Consider the following 15,548-nt stretch of genomic DNA (forward strand, 5'->3'; position numbering starts at 1 on the left):
TTCTGTAGTAGCAGGCAGCTGACAATTCCATCCAAAAGCCTTTTCTTTCTCTTTCTTGTAGCCCCCACCAATTAATAATAATAATAATAATAATGTCTTCCTTTCTTCTTCTCAATATCCCCCCTTGTTTTACTGTTCACAACCACCACAAACCACCACCACTTGTACTGTACAACCCACCGACTCTTATCACCCATAACACCCTTCTTTCTTCACTCATGGGTTAGCCTTAATTAGTCTTATATGTTATATAATTATAATTATAATTATTATTATTATTATTATTATTTCACTGAATATGCACCCAACTTACCGGAAAAACAAATGGATGAAAACTATCATAATTACCAGCCGGTAAACAAAGCCGCCAAGCCGTCAAGACTCAGCCGCCAAGCCGGCGAGATAGTGGAGGTACAAGGCGGCCAAATTGTACGGTCAACCGGATTAAAAGACCGACACAGTAAAGTCTGTACGGCTAAGGGCCCACGAGACCGGCGCGTGCGGCTCTCGGCTCACACGGCTATACAATTCTACGATGTCCAAGATCGGCTCGGCTATGACCGGCCCAGTAAAGCCGTTGACTGGCTTATTAAGAAAGCTAAAGCTTCCATTGATGAACTCGCTGAGCTTCCGCCTTGGACTCCCACCGCTTTGGCGCCAATTGATCAAAACCCAGATCAGGATAATGATAATATTATTAATAATCAAATGGGTTGTTCTCAGGATTCGAGATTCTTACCGGAATCTTTAGATTCCGTCAAGTCTTTTTTTCCGGTCAATAATAATAATAATAATCAAGATCTTAAGCTGTCACTGCAATCAATTGAAGATCCGATAACCCACAACCAACCCGGGAATAATAATCATAATAATAATAATATTTATTTTGACGGGTCGGGTTGGCCGGAGAACGGTGGGTTTGGGTTTATGGTTAATTCTAATGCTCCGGCGTTCGGGCAACCGACGAATAATCAGTTGTTAAACTACATTTCACAGAGGGGACCCCTTCAGTCCAGTAACTCACCTCCGGTTCGTGCGTGGGTGGATCCGCTACCGTTTGTTGGTGCGGGTATGTACCCGCCACATCAAACCCTCGGGTTTAATAACCCGTTTCCCGTGCCCGGGTTTGCTTCGGGCGTGGGCGGGTTTTCAGGGTTTGATGTCCCGGCACGAATCCGAGGTGAGGGGGAGGAACATGACGGCTTGTCTGATAAGCCGTCATCTGGTTCCTCCAATTCACGCCATTGATGAATCACTGGAGAACCGTAATTGTCTCTCCAAAAGGTCAGTTTCCCAATTTAATTATTATATGCTCTTTTTTGTAAGCGTACAAATGACTAAAATAATTATATTAACTAAAGTAATTATATTACATCAGAGTAATTATATTAACAATTATATTAACAGTAGAGTAATTATTCTCATTATGTTGTAGTTTTTATCTAAAGTAAGTAATTATATTAACAGTAGAGTAATTATTCTCATTATGTTGTAGTTTTTATCTAAAGTAATTATTACACTTCTTTATTTAGTTTGTTGTAGCGTAATAATAATTTTGCTAGCTAAAAATTATTTTGGAATAACAATTACGTTGTAGCTTATTTATAATTACTAAAAACTTTAACGTAATAATAATTACTCTAGTTATTTGTACGATTTTCATATTAAGTTCTATCTGTACTGGATCCCGTCGTTTATTGTTCAATTTAATCTAATTTAATGAAATGTAACAAATGTTTTAGGAAAAGTTTGCTGCTTTATAGGGAGAGAGGCTCATAAAGTGACAGATTGGTGAATCAAATGGCTGCTTGCTACAAAGTGAGAAGAAGAAATCTGAGTTTGATTTCAGGTTTTTTTTTAATCACAGTTTGTTTTAATATAATAATGGAGTGTTCATGTTTAAATTGAGCTTTGTGTGTTGGCTCTAGACTATGTTTGTTTGGATTAAATTATCTGTTGTTTTCTATTTCTAGACTATATATTGTGTGTTCATTATCACTGTTTCCTATAACAGAATCTTGAAATTGTCGTTTTGAAGGGTGTTTGGTTACAATTCTAGATTTGGGCACATGGGTCATGTTATGTTATGACTTATGAACAGTGTGATATATTTTATTTCTACTTGTTACAAATATAATGAAAACTGTTGATGGTGAAATTTGAACAATAATTGAGATATCTACAAAAAGAATGTGATAAGTGTAAATCGTGGAGTCTAATCTTGCGGTTGAGTCTCCATCGATGCTTGGATGCTTCGGTTAGCAATTAAGTCGTTGTCGTTGCTGCTTATTGGTGATTTTGTGGATGATAATGTTCTTTTTTTTTGTGATAATATTCAGTCTTGAAGTCTGCATGTGGCTTTAATTTGGTTTTAGTTGGCTTGATTTAGAGGACAAATTAAGACCTTGAAAGCTACCATAATATGTTGATGCTGTTGTAGCAACTAGATTGTGTGGTTTTTTGACAAACACCCATTTTACTAGAAACAGGTTTGAATTTGATTTTCTTAGTGTTTTCATTTGTACATCAGTGGTGTTCATTAGAAGTTAAAACCGACGAACCACTTAAACTTAAGTAAGTTTGCCGGTTTATGGTTCGGTTTTGATGGTTTACATGTTTAACTGTTCGGTCAAGCTTTGAACTAGAAACTGTGTAAACGGCATACAAACTAATTATTTCTATAAAGGATCAAAAAATCTTTTGAAAATTTCAACCTGTCAAAATTGAACCGTCAAACTGGTCTATTGGTTTGTTAGTTTTTGAAACTGTTGTTAGCGGCTCAACTTCTAAAATTGTGTCTTTGTGCCCCCCCCCCCTCTCTCTCTCTCACACACACACACCAGTTTCTCTCCTAAAACGAATCTTCTCTCCTCGCTATGTGACTATGTCTCACATCTCGTTTTTATCCATTCTTGGTCAAGAACTTTCCTGTTTCTTTCATCCGCAACTCACTTCCCCTCTCTCCTAGTTCACGTCTCCCTCCTTGAAAACACTTAAAACGATCCCATTGTAAACACTTAAGTCATTCCGAGACCACTACCGATTTGTTCCCACTCATACCTCTACACCACTCACTTCATACCCAGTTCCACCACCACGACATGCCACGACCCGAACCATTTGCACCCGTCCTATGGATGGATTTGTTAAACCTAAACAACTATTCAATATCACCTCCAAGTCTATTATCCATATTCCCGAAACCCCCAAGATTGCTTTATTCACTCCGTAATGGCATAACGCCATGACCATCGAGTTTAATGTTCTTATTAAAAATAAGACATGGGATTTCTTTCCAAGCCAACATGATATGAATATAATGTGCGACATGTGGCTTTTTCGTCACAAGTTCAGGTCTGATGGCATCTTGGAACGCTTCTAGGCCCGTTGAGTTTGTGATGGGCATAACTAACAAATTGGCATGCATTGTGGTGAAAAGATTAGTCCGGTTTTCAAACTGGCTATTGTCACACCCCGACCAAAGGCGGCGGAACATGTCGGGGTGCAACGGATTGCTCAAGAACACAAGACGCTATTTAAGTGACAATATTTAAACAACTCATTCATTTCATTCAATCATCAATAGTAACACAATTTGTTCATACAAAATAACACCAAACACTAGAAATAAATTGTTCATTCTTCTAATAACTTAAACGGTCTCAAATAAAATAGTGTCTTCAACAGTAATCAACTAATAATCAAAACTGTAACAATGCATAAAATATATTTTGTCAACACCTATGCTGGTGAGCAATTTCAAAGTTTTGAGTATATATAATATGAGGCAAAATCCACAATTCTTATATGAAACTATAAATAAAGCAACAATTACGGTATATAAATCATAAATAAATGAGGATCATTTCTTATTGGTAACAAGTAACCAACATACTCGGATAATGAGGCCATATTCTATTAGATCATACTTATTGAGACTCAACAACAACAAAAACAAACACTCCTGCACGTAAAGCATATGAGACATATAACACACAATCAGGCAAATATTCAAAGTATCATACACCCTAGAGTTTGTGGTTTGAGAATCTAGTATCTTAAATCATTCTTGTTTTGAGTAGGTATGCATGTTACCCCCAAAGTATAAAAATGAAAACGGGGGATGAAATGTACTCACATGAAATAAGTAACTTGAACGATTAGTTTGCGATAAAATGGAAAGGTAAGTTCAACGAGCAAAACCTAGATTAAGAGGGTCTTGAGTTAGTAGATGGTCTTAAAAGCTTTAAAGTAAAATAACCTGACAAGTAAGATAAATAATTAAATTTTGAGGGTTAAGGTGTAAATACATAAGAAATTAAAGTAACGGCTTTTAAAAAGTAAGTTTACTCGAAATCGGGTCTCGGTATTCTATTAATTAGTTTTACTTAACCTTTGTTGAGCAGATATTTGGGTATAATTGTGATATTGCAAGACCATTTGTTAGATAGATACCAAAACGAGATTTTACGAGTGTTCGGAGTTGTCAGGTCGAGTCTTGATAATTGACCAAGTCCGAAGCCGAGATTCCAAAGTAATAAATGTTATGGGATAACTCAATGAAATCAAAAGAAACTTAACCAAGTGTGTAGTTCTATTAGGAAGAACCTCAATGTCCGTTAAGTGAGTGTTTGGCTTTGTTGGTTCAAACTTGTTATAAGATCGATCAAGTTGGATCTGACATGCCACGTATTTTGAGAAAGTAATTAAAATTAGTTTATAATATAGTTTTAAGGAAAAATATGAGATTCGGTGGCCCTAAACACAACTAGTGTGTCTTAAGCGAGTGAACTCGGTTTAGTTCGGTCCTCGACTTGGAATAAGAACGAGGATGGTTACCACATACCCAATACCAAAAAACTTATTAGAATAACCTAAGAAATGATAATTCTCAAGTCTTACATACAACATGTTAATAATAAAGCATTTAAACGAAAGTTCAGTTTTGGTTCGGTCATTGACTCGGAACGAAACCAAGGATGGTTACCACATACCCAATACCATAGAATTATTAGAATAAACTTAGAAATAATAATACTCAAGTCTTACATACAACATGTTAATAATATAACATTTAAACGAAAGTTCGTTTTGGTTCGGTCATTGACTCGGAATGAAACCGAGGATGGCTACCACATACCCAAATACCATTGAACTATAAAAATGATTTGGAAACTAAAATAATTAGAAACCGAACAATATTAATATGCTTAAACAATTTAAAGTGTTAACAAGGACTATAATAGCCCTCCATGTAGCCTTGCCTTATAATAGCAATAACATCTATTCCAACCATGGTCGTAGAAGGGAAAGCCAATGAAACAAGGGTAATATAATTTAAACAAACTATAATAACAAGCTTTAAATACCAAGAGTTAGTTAAAATTTAAGATTAGCTTTAGTTTGACCTTGAGAAGTCAAACTATCAAGAGTTTGAAAGATGGATCTTAGAACTTAGATGAGGAGTGTTTGAGGTGAAAGAGCATATTAAAATGGGTATATTGGCCTTGATATTATAGGGGAAAAGTAAGTGTTATCCATAATGTCACCATCAAGGGATTTGCATAGATTTTGATTGGTTTAGAGGTCAAACAAGGTATAATACAACCAAAAACGAGATGGTGCATCTGCAGGTGTATGGAGGTGTTGCACGACCACCTCTCCTTCCCTGGCCGCGCGGAGTGGCGCCTAGGGGGTTGGGTTTTTGTCTCCAGCTTTGTTTATATGGCAAGTTAGGTCCTTGAAGTTCGTTTTAAGTAATTTTTATTAATTAAAGGGTGTTTTAAGGTACCGTAAAGGGTGTTTTCTTGATCCGACAATTGTATAACATAAATAAAACATAAAACCCAATATCTTATTAATAACGAAGGATCCGAAAGACAAAATGGGTCGGGTTTTCCATACAAATACAAATACAAATACGAAATAAACCAAAAATGACGAATGTCACAACTATCATACGCATAATATTATCCCTAGCACTGGCCCAGTCATGGCTCATTCACCAGCTTGAGTCATGGCTCATTCACTAGCTTGATGTCACCACTGCTTTTCTCCACGGCTCACTTTATGAACCAGTTTATATGCATCAACCACCTGGTGTTCGGCATAGGGACTTTTCAGATCACGATTGTCGATTAAAGAAATCCCTTTATGGTCTTAACAGTCACCTTGAGCTTGGTACCAACGATTCACTGATTTTGTCCTTACCATGGGTTTCACACAGAGTCTTGTGACAATTCTCTATTTATTTATCATCATGATCCGGACACCGCATATCTCTTTATCTATGTGGACGATATCATTCTTACTACACCCTCATACCAACTACGAGTACGCCTCATGACTAGTCTAGCCAGTGGATTTGCAATGAAGGATTTTGGCCCACTTAGCTATTTTTTAGGTATTCTGGTCTCCCGTACGGGTAACCAACTACTTTTATTACAACATGCTTATATGAATGACATTCTTTATCGAGTCGGCGTGGAATATTGTATGTTGGTTCCCACGCCAGTGGATGCTAAACCCAAACTCGTCATTCTGATAGCCCAGTGTTTGACGACCCAATATTATATTTCGCAGTTTAGCGTTTGCTTTGCAATATCTAACTTTTACATATCCGGATATTTCCTATGCGGTCCAACATATTTCCATTCACATGTATTCTCCTAAGATCTCACATTGGGATGCCCTTTTACCACATCTTACGGTATCTAAAAGGCACCGCTTCGTTTCGCATAACTCTAGGCTCCCCCTACTCCATCCTTGTGTGCTTAAACTGATGCAGACTAGGCAGGTTGCCCCGACACTCGTCGCTCAACGTTTGGATATTGTGTTTATTTTGGGGAAAATCTCATGTCTTGTAATCTAAATGGCAAGCTATTGTTTCTCGCTCGAATGCCGAGGCCGAATGTCGCGCTGCTGCAATTGTCGTCACATAAATTAATTTGTTGGTTACGTAACCTCTTGTTAGAGCTTCACAAACCATTATCGCATGCCACTTTAGTTTATTGTGATAATGTAAGTGCCATCTATCTGTCTGGAAATCTCGTGCAACATCAACATGCCAAACACATCGAATTAGATATTCACTTTGTACGAGAGCAGGTTCGCCGTGGTAACATGAGGGGTCGTGAATGTACCTACCCACTACCATATTGCAAATATCTTCACGAAAGGACTTCTAAAGATACTTTGCAACGAATTCTGCTACAGTCTTAGCATTCGCCCTCCTCTTTGTCAACAGGCCACCGCTTAGACTGCGGGGTAGTAATAGAATAAAGGTATTTTAGGATAATATTTATAATCATAATTATCATATAATTTTATAGTTATAGAGGATTAGGGATGGCAATGAAACCCGAACCCGATGGGAAAACCAGAAACCCGACATAAATGGGACGGGTAATACCCGACCCATTAGGGTTTGGGACAGGTTTGAGATTAGTTTTAAAATTTTTCGTGGGTTTGGGATTTCTAATATACCCGATTACCCGACCCGTTACCCGATAACATAAACCCCATTCACCCAATTATATACCCGATGTACCCAATATAGCTTATTATATATATATATATATATATATATATATATATATATATATATATATATATATATATAGGGGAGGGATAATTTGAGAACTTGATGAGTTGTAAGAACTTTGAGAACTCAATTCTGGACCACACATTTAATTAAATGGTATGAAATATGTGGCTGAGATTAAATTTAATTAAAAATTGAATCAGTAGAGAGAATAAGTATTTTTGATTATTACACAACTTTAAATGTTAGTTACACAGGTGTAATAAGTCGATTCGGTGTGTAAAAAAATACTGTAATTTTTTGTACATTACTTACACTTACGTATTACACATGTGTAAAAAAATTCAAAAAAAATATTTGTTACGTTGTGTTCTTTCGAGTTCTTAAAGCTCAAAGCGGTTCTCAAAAGAAATCAATCATATATATATATATATATATATTTATATATATATTCCATATATATTATTTGTCGAAACTTGTTTATGTTAATTATTTGAGATATTTTATCTTTATGGTAACCATCTTTGTAATCGATTAGTTATATCTTGTCAAAATCTGACGGGTTTTGAGTCGGGTATACCCGACGGGTATTTTATCAAAACCCGATAAAAAACCCCGAAACCCGACGGGTAATTATCCGATTAAAACCCGACGGGTTTGGGACAAGTTTCGGATGGACTTTAATAACCGGGTATGGGTTTGGGAATACCTAAACCCGACTCATTGCCATCCCTGTAGAAGATTATATATTCTCATTATTTAATGGGATATGTTTAATGAGAAGGGCAAGCATCTTACAATAACATTGTTTCCCTCTGTTACAATTCTAAATTTGGGCACATGGGTTATGTTATGAAAAGTGTGATGTATTTTCTTTCTACATGTTACAAATATGATGAAAACTGTTGATGATGATAATGAATAATGATGGTGAAATTTGAACAATAATTAAGAAGTCTACAAAAAGAATGTGATAAGCGTGAATCATGGAGTCTAATCGATGCTTGGATGCTTCGGGTAGCAATAAGTAGTTTTCGTTGCTTCTTATTGGATTTTTGTGGAAGATAACGTTCTTATTTTGTGATAATATTTGGCTTTAGCTGGTTTTGGTTGGCATGGTTTTGAGGGCAAATTAAGACATTAAAAGCTACCATATATGTTGTTTTTTAGCAAACTAGATTGTGTGGTTTTTGTCAAACACCCATTTTACTAAAAAGTTTGAATTCAATTCTCTCATGAGAGGTAAATAAGTGAACCTTTTCTTTCAAAGTTCATATCCAGGTTAGGGTCTTCATTTGTACATCAGTATTCATTAAAATTGAAACTGACTAACCCTACACTGAAGCAAGTTGGCTAGTTTAAGTACTAAGTAGTGTTGGTGTTCCGGTTTTGATGGTTTACATGTTTAACTGTTCTGTCAAGCTTTGAAACTGAAACTGTTTAAATATCTTTTAACTTTCTATTATTTTATTTATTTTTGTTTTTGTGATATATAGTTATGTAAAGGGAAAATTCTAAAAAGACTCAATTGAGAAGAGAAAAAAAAAGGCCCTTAAACATTCAAGTTTCTCAAAATGTCCCAACAAATTAGGATAAGGGAGACACTTTGGTTATCATTCCGGCGAGATCTGACATGTGGATAAAGACTGACACGGCCGTCCATAATTTTGAAAATCTTGACAGTTCCGTCCAAATTATTTCATTATATCTTTTGCTAGAAAGCAGTCTCCCCAGACGGTTTTTATGTTTCCTGGATGGTCCGTACAATTTTTTTTTTTTGAAAAAAATGTATTTTAAATTCCGTTTGCCAAGACGCATGTCGGAATAATTTGTTCCAAGGAGACGATATTTTCATTTTTTCTATCTAGTTAGAACAAATGCCATGTTCTTATATTTTCATCTTCTAAAATGGTCTCAAAATTTTCTCACTTAATCCTTCTCCCACAATCCGATCCGTTTTTTCTTAATAATACTTTGGCACTTTGATCTTCATCCACAATAAAGAAGTTTAAGAGGGGAGGTCAAGTAGAGGTTGTTAATATGGGTCCTGGGTTCATTGGTTTGTATTACGAAGGCAACATAATCTCAACGTTTGGAAATGAATACATTGTTCAATTTCGTACCCTGCTCAGTTTCCATGTCTATTGTGTCACACCCCAACCTAAGGCGGAAATGTCGGGGCGCGAACTGATTGTTCGCAGCTCACAAGTTACTATCATACAATTGTAAAGTGACAATATCTAATTAATTAATTTAAATAAACAATATGCATTTAAGTACATCAAGTATAAAGAAATTTCAAAACAAGATCAACTAATTATTGAATAAGTTTTATATCCTAAAAGTCATCTCTAAGGGATCTTCATCTTAATAAACAATCCAACCTGATAACCTGCAAATGCGTACAAAATATGTTTTTGTCAACACGAAGTTGAGTGAGAATATCACCAGTTTTGACACTACAATAATATATAAGAAAAACCGCAAAATTGTTATTCGTGAGTATAAACAATCAAACCATAGCATGTAATTATTTCAAACAGATAATAATGTGTGAGCTAAACAATTGTCATTTGAACCGGGCGTTGGTTACCATAATTAAGTTGTCGGTGAAACCGTTGTCATGCGATCGGACACCAGCCACTACGAGATAATGTGATTATAATGGACCTCTTCGAATGCGATAAATAAACACAAAAGAAGATAACAAGTAGCAAGTAGTCATTCAAATGATACACAACACAAATATTAACATTTGTATTTGTAGTATGATGCAGTATGTAAAAGATTAATAGTATGTACGCATAAGTCCCTAAAAGTATTTGAAATTGAGTAAATCAGGGGAGTGATTACTCACCTGACTAGATGAACAAAAGTCAAAGAATGATGCGAGATTACTAAACCCTTCGGGATTCACTGTCGAGGATTCCTTAATCAAAGATGAATCGATGGTTTATTTGAACGCAGCATAGTCGGCTTTATAACGATCTAGGAACGATGAAAGTTGCTGTTATAATGAGATTAATTGTGGGGCTTATGGTCGCTGGGTCGAGAGGGTGGTGCAGGAGCTTTTAATTGAGTTATTATAGTTGCTGTATAGCATAAAACCAATTTAGTTTAGGACGGTTTGTTAATACGTAAATTCGTATCACAATGATCTGGTTTTCCAAATTAATTTGTCAGTATAATTCGTAGTACACGTATACACGATTTTGCGAGATCAATTCCAAGTGAAATACGAACATTAAGGTGCAAGAAAACTAATGGGTATACGGGTTGGCTTATAAACGGGTTCGGGTTTGGAAATGAATTATGGATCCGGGTTATAATTTATTATTTTACCGGAATTGCAGAAAGGTACCTCAACTTTAAGTATCGATACATATTAGGTTAAAACTATAAGTTTAGGATAAAAAACTGTACATTTAACAAAGTTTACATAATAAATAAGGAAAGAAAATATAATATAAATAACTAAATATTTTATTGATTAAATTATCCGAAAACAAAAACGGGTTGGGAAATATGTATATCTACTATTATAATAAACATTGTTGTGCCACATGGCACCTACTTGTCCTATTATTTTGCCAAGTGGCATCATTATTGTTCAATATTTAAAGTCATAACTATATAATTAAAACAATTAATAAATATTTTAAACATTTCATATTAATAGTTTATCTATAATTTTATAATAGCAAATAAAGTAAAGAAATCATAACTATCTAATTAAAATAGTTAATAAATATTTTAAAATTTCATATTCATGATTTATCTACAGTTTTATAGTAGTAAATAAAGTAGAAATACTTAGAAATAAAATAACGTATGTAGAACTTTTGAACTTTATTTTAGTGTGTGTAAATTTGCGTTATATGTTTTTAGTTTATTAGTGACAGATTCAGAAGGTGTCACGATTCGTCTTTCCTCGATTACTTTTTACTATTAATTCTATATATAACTTTTTTATATGTATTGATAACTTTGTTAAATTGACATAATTCAGCACTCAAGGAGAATAGTAGATTGATGATGGTGCATATTAGTACTCTTTCTTTCAGATCTAATAATTATTTGCATTTCTTTTTTATATATGTTAATTGATAGTGAAATTCATTGTGCTTATTCATTGCCACAGACTTGAATCAACTAGAGTTTCGGGCCAAACTGATATAGAAAATGAGTTGTTTTGATCCCTAAAATATACTGATGTTATGGTGAGTTTTGTTTCCTTGATGATATCTATTTATATTTATGAAGCAAAATTCATATATTTTTGAAAGAGTATTCTGGTGGTGATGACATTGTATTGTTTGTCATAGGCACAACACTCATTTTTTTTTTATAAAAAAAATCTTACAAGTTAAGGCCATAAAGTATACTTGACTAATATAAATAATAGGAAAATGGTTATAATTATGGGTGTTGCAAACCAGTTTTATGCAAAATCATTATAAGGAGTAAGATCATGAGTAGGGTGTTTGAAATACTAACATGTTTCTTTTAAGTTGGTTGTTTATTATTATGATTTGTTTGTGTTCTATATTATATACAAGAATCTAAAATTATTTAATATATGGGAGGAATAATGGTTTGGTTTTCAGTGATATACTTATTTATTGTGAATAAAATCTCTCCAACAGTTTTTTACTTTGATTTACGTAATGGTTCACAACGAGTTTCATTTGAAACAGACCCACTTTTAGTATGACTTGGAACATTTCGGGCAAGTTCAACTGGTATTCGACCCTTTAAGTAAATGGGTCAAATTTGCTGCTTGTGTTCTCTTACAACTGGCAAAAAGGACGGGTCGTGTTAGTCGGCGTAACGCATAAGAACTGGTTGTGTCAGTACAAGTTAGGGTCAGAACTGGTTATTTTAAGAAAAATATTAATTTTGGTTCCGAACATGTTTTCTTTACACTTTTTTTTACATTTACACACAAATATAAAACTCACTATAACTGTTTAGTTTATTGTATGTTGTTAGAATTGAGTAAAATGTGTTAATAAGATGGCATTTTGAAACCGAAAAAAAAGTGATAAAACGCATATATCTTTATAGTGTTACACTTGCTTTGCCGATATTACCAAATATACAGTTGCTCTTGCTTCTAATTTTATAACCTAAATCGTGAATTAAAAAAAGACATAAAGTTAACCACACAAGTTTATTTTTTGTTGGTTATGTATGGTTAATAATTTAATATCATTAAATCCTCAATTTGAACTATTTGGTAATTTTTTTTACCAATAAAACTCTTGCAACTATTAGTTTAGTAACAATATATGTTGAAACTAACACAACAACATAATTAGAAGCAGTTTTTTTTTACATTTTAGCTCTTGTGATTTTTCAAGAATTTTGATGTGTTTTTGTACATGATTATTTCAACTTTAAGAACCAGAATCATATAATAAGATAATGAATGGGATTTAATTTTTCAAACTCGTGTAATACACGGGTTTATAACCTAGTATGTTATGAACGAAAAATCTGAGTTGTTACATATTGAATTACAAAAATGAACAATGGAAGAATATAAAGATAAAGTACCCAACCTTATAAACTAGTATTAAATTAGTTAATCACAGTTATTTGTAATAATTATTAGTTTATGTTGAGAAAGTGAGGTCCACCTGAAAACTAATTAGAAATTTAGTTGTTGTGGACGGAATTCATTTAAATTATATCCGTTTAGAGAGAATAACAATTAATCATGTCGGTCTAGACGGGATTTAAACTTTAAAAGCTTATAAGAACAAAAGATGAATATATCATCTTCTTGGAACAAATTCTTCTAAAATGTGTGTTGGCAGACAAATTTTAAAAGGCATTTCAAAAAAATTAGAATTTGTACGGACTAGGTAGGAAACATTAAAAGACCGTATGAGGAAACTGTTTTTTAGCAAAAGATATAATGAAATAATTTTGACGGAACCCTCAAGATTTTCAAAAATATGGATTGTCTTGTCAGTCTTTATCCACATGTCATCTTTTAAATGGGCTAGAGATCTCATCGAAACGAAAACCAAAGTGTCCTCCCAGTCTAAATTTGTTGGGACATTTTGAGAAACTTGAATATTTAAAGATCATTTATTTTTCTCTCTCCTCAAATGAGTCTTTTTGAGAATTTCCCCCTATGTAAATGTACTATAATCATGAAACATCTTAATCATTTATGACAAACTAAGGATTTGAAAATGAACAAAACCATTTGAAATGTTCAACCTATCAAAACCAAACCGTCAAATTGATCTATTGATATGTCATTTTCGGGAATTGTAGTTAGTGGCTCAACTCATATTCTTAATTAAAAATGTCGAATTGAGCCGTCAACAACCTAATAACGGCACTCTTTGAGAAATAACGAAAACAAAAATTAAATACAACCCGTGTGCGACTACTTGGTCTTCTTTGGCGTCCTAATTATGATACCTACAAACCTAATCGGCTACCCTCATTGATGTTGGTGTTTAAAAATGAATCTTTTCTCTCCTCGCTACACCTCACATCTCGTTTTTTTATCCATTCTTTGCCAAGAACTTTCTCGTTTCTCTAACGTGCAACTCACTCCCTCCTCTCTCCCCCAACGCACATTTTTCCCTCTTTAAAAACACCTAATACAATCTCATTATAGACGCTCGTACTCTTAGTCATTTACAATAAACTTTTATTGGATATCATATTATCCTTTCTACTTGTTACAAATCTAATGAAAATTGTTGATCATGGTAATGAATAATGAAGATGAAATATGAACAATAACTAAAAAGCCTATAAATAAATCTATGTGTCTCCAAACTCTCCATCATTTCTTGGATGCATCGGGTAGTAAGTCGTTTTTTTGTGGCTTTATTGGTGATTTGTGGATGATTATGTTCTTTTTTGTGATTATATTCAGCCTTGAAGTATGGATATGGCTTTAATTTGATTTTGGCTGGCATGATTTTGAGGACAAATTTAGACCTTGAAAGCTACCATTTATATTTTTTTGAAAGGACGATTCATTAAAACCTAAACCAAGCTAGGAGATGCTAGAAACATCCAACAAAACACCACAAACATACCAAAGAAAATAGTGGCTTAATCGAAATAAAAAAAGGACTTCGATTTTACTAGAAAAAAAGTTTTTAATCTAATTTTCTCTAGAAAGGTAAATAAATGAACTATACATTAAGGATGATAATGAGTCGGATATGATATGAGTTTTGCCACTCCTAATGTCCTTAATAACATGCTTCTTACGCTCAAGTATCAGTGGGATTAGAGATGAGTTTTGTTACTCATAATCGCTCTCTTGCCCTCGAGTAGTCGTTGGATTGGCGGGTTTTTTAGCATGTATCTTATATGTTTAAAATTTCCCTATTAAGGGATTTCTGAAACATCATCTTAAAGTCATCTAAAAACCGATTTGAAATTCAAGACCAAACTAAACTTATAATCATTCAATATTTTATTAATTTCAAGTTTCTAACAACTTTAAACTACCCTTTGTTATACTTATTTAAGATTATATATAAAATATTCATACATCAAATTTTATCCACGCTAACGGACATGAATCTAGTTTCAAGTAATCAGGACGGTATCATCTAATACCACATCCAGTCCAACCCCCTTAAATGTTTTATAAATTTTGTAGCTTTGTCCATAGGCCCCTGTCTAAGAAGTTATTGTTATTATTAATTTTCTTAAATATTTGTTTATTCTAAAAAAATTGATCCGTTTGGCAATAAAGAGTAAAGACCGTTGATTCATGGTTGAGTTTCTTTATGGTTGATGAAGACATATCATGGGAACAAAATACTATCTTTTCACACATATCCCAATGGTTTTGGTGATAATTGATAAACAACTGTCGTGACAGAACCTTTAAACCGAAAAACAAATAGACATAAAAACGTTGAAACAAACGCATACATTGACATTATAAAAAATAGACATAAAGAACATTGGAAAATGCATGTAAATATCTTACATATTAATTCTCTATATAAAC

The 15,548-nt window shown here is 33.8% G+C and overlaps 1 pseudogene across 2 annotated transcripts; it reads left to right on the plus strand.

Moving 5' to 3' along the window:
• Window positions 1–280: 280 nt before the first annotated feature.
• LOC143563115 (transcription factor TCP4 pseudogene) lies at window positions 281–1,908 on the plus strand (annotated as a pseudogene). Of its 2 annotated transcripts, none has more exons than XR_013140601.1 (2): window positions 281–1,284; window positions 1,743–1,908. The product of XR_013140601.1 is annotated as a transcription factor TCP4 pseudogene, transcript variant X1 (transcript). The 2 variants fall into 2 exon arrangements; XR_013140602.1 differs by having other exon boundaries at window positions 1,764–1,908.
• Window positions 1,909–15,548: the final 13,640 nt, after the last annotated feature.

The sequence above is a fragment of the Bidens hawaiensis genome, unplaced genomic scaffold (genome assembly GCF_021521415.1).
Source record: "Bidens hawaiensis isolate Kalapana, Puna unplaced genomic scaffold, B.hawaiensis_p1.1 tig00021323_1, whole genome shotgun sequence".
Lineage (NCBI taxonomy): Eukaryota > Viridiplantae > Streptophyta > Magnoliopsida > Asterales > Asteraceae > Bidens > Bidens hawaiensis.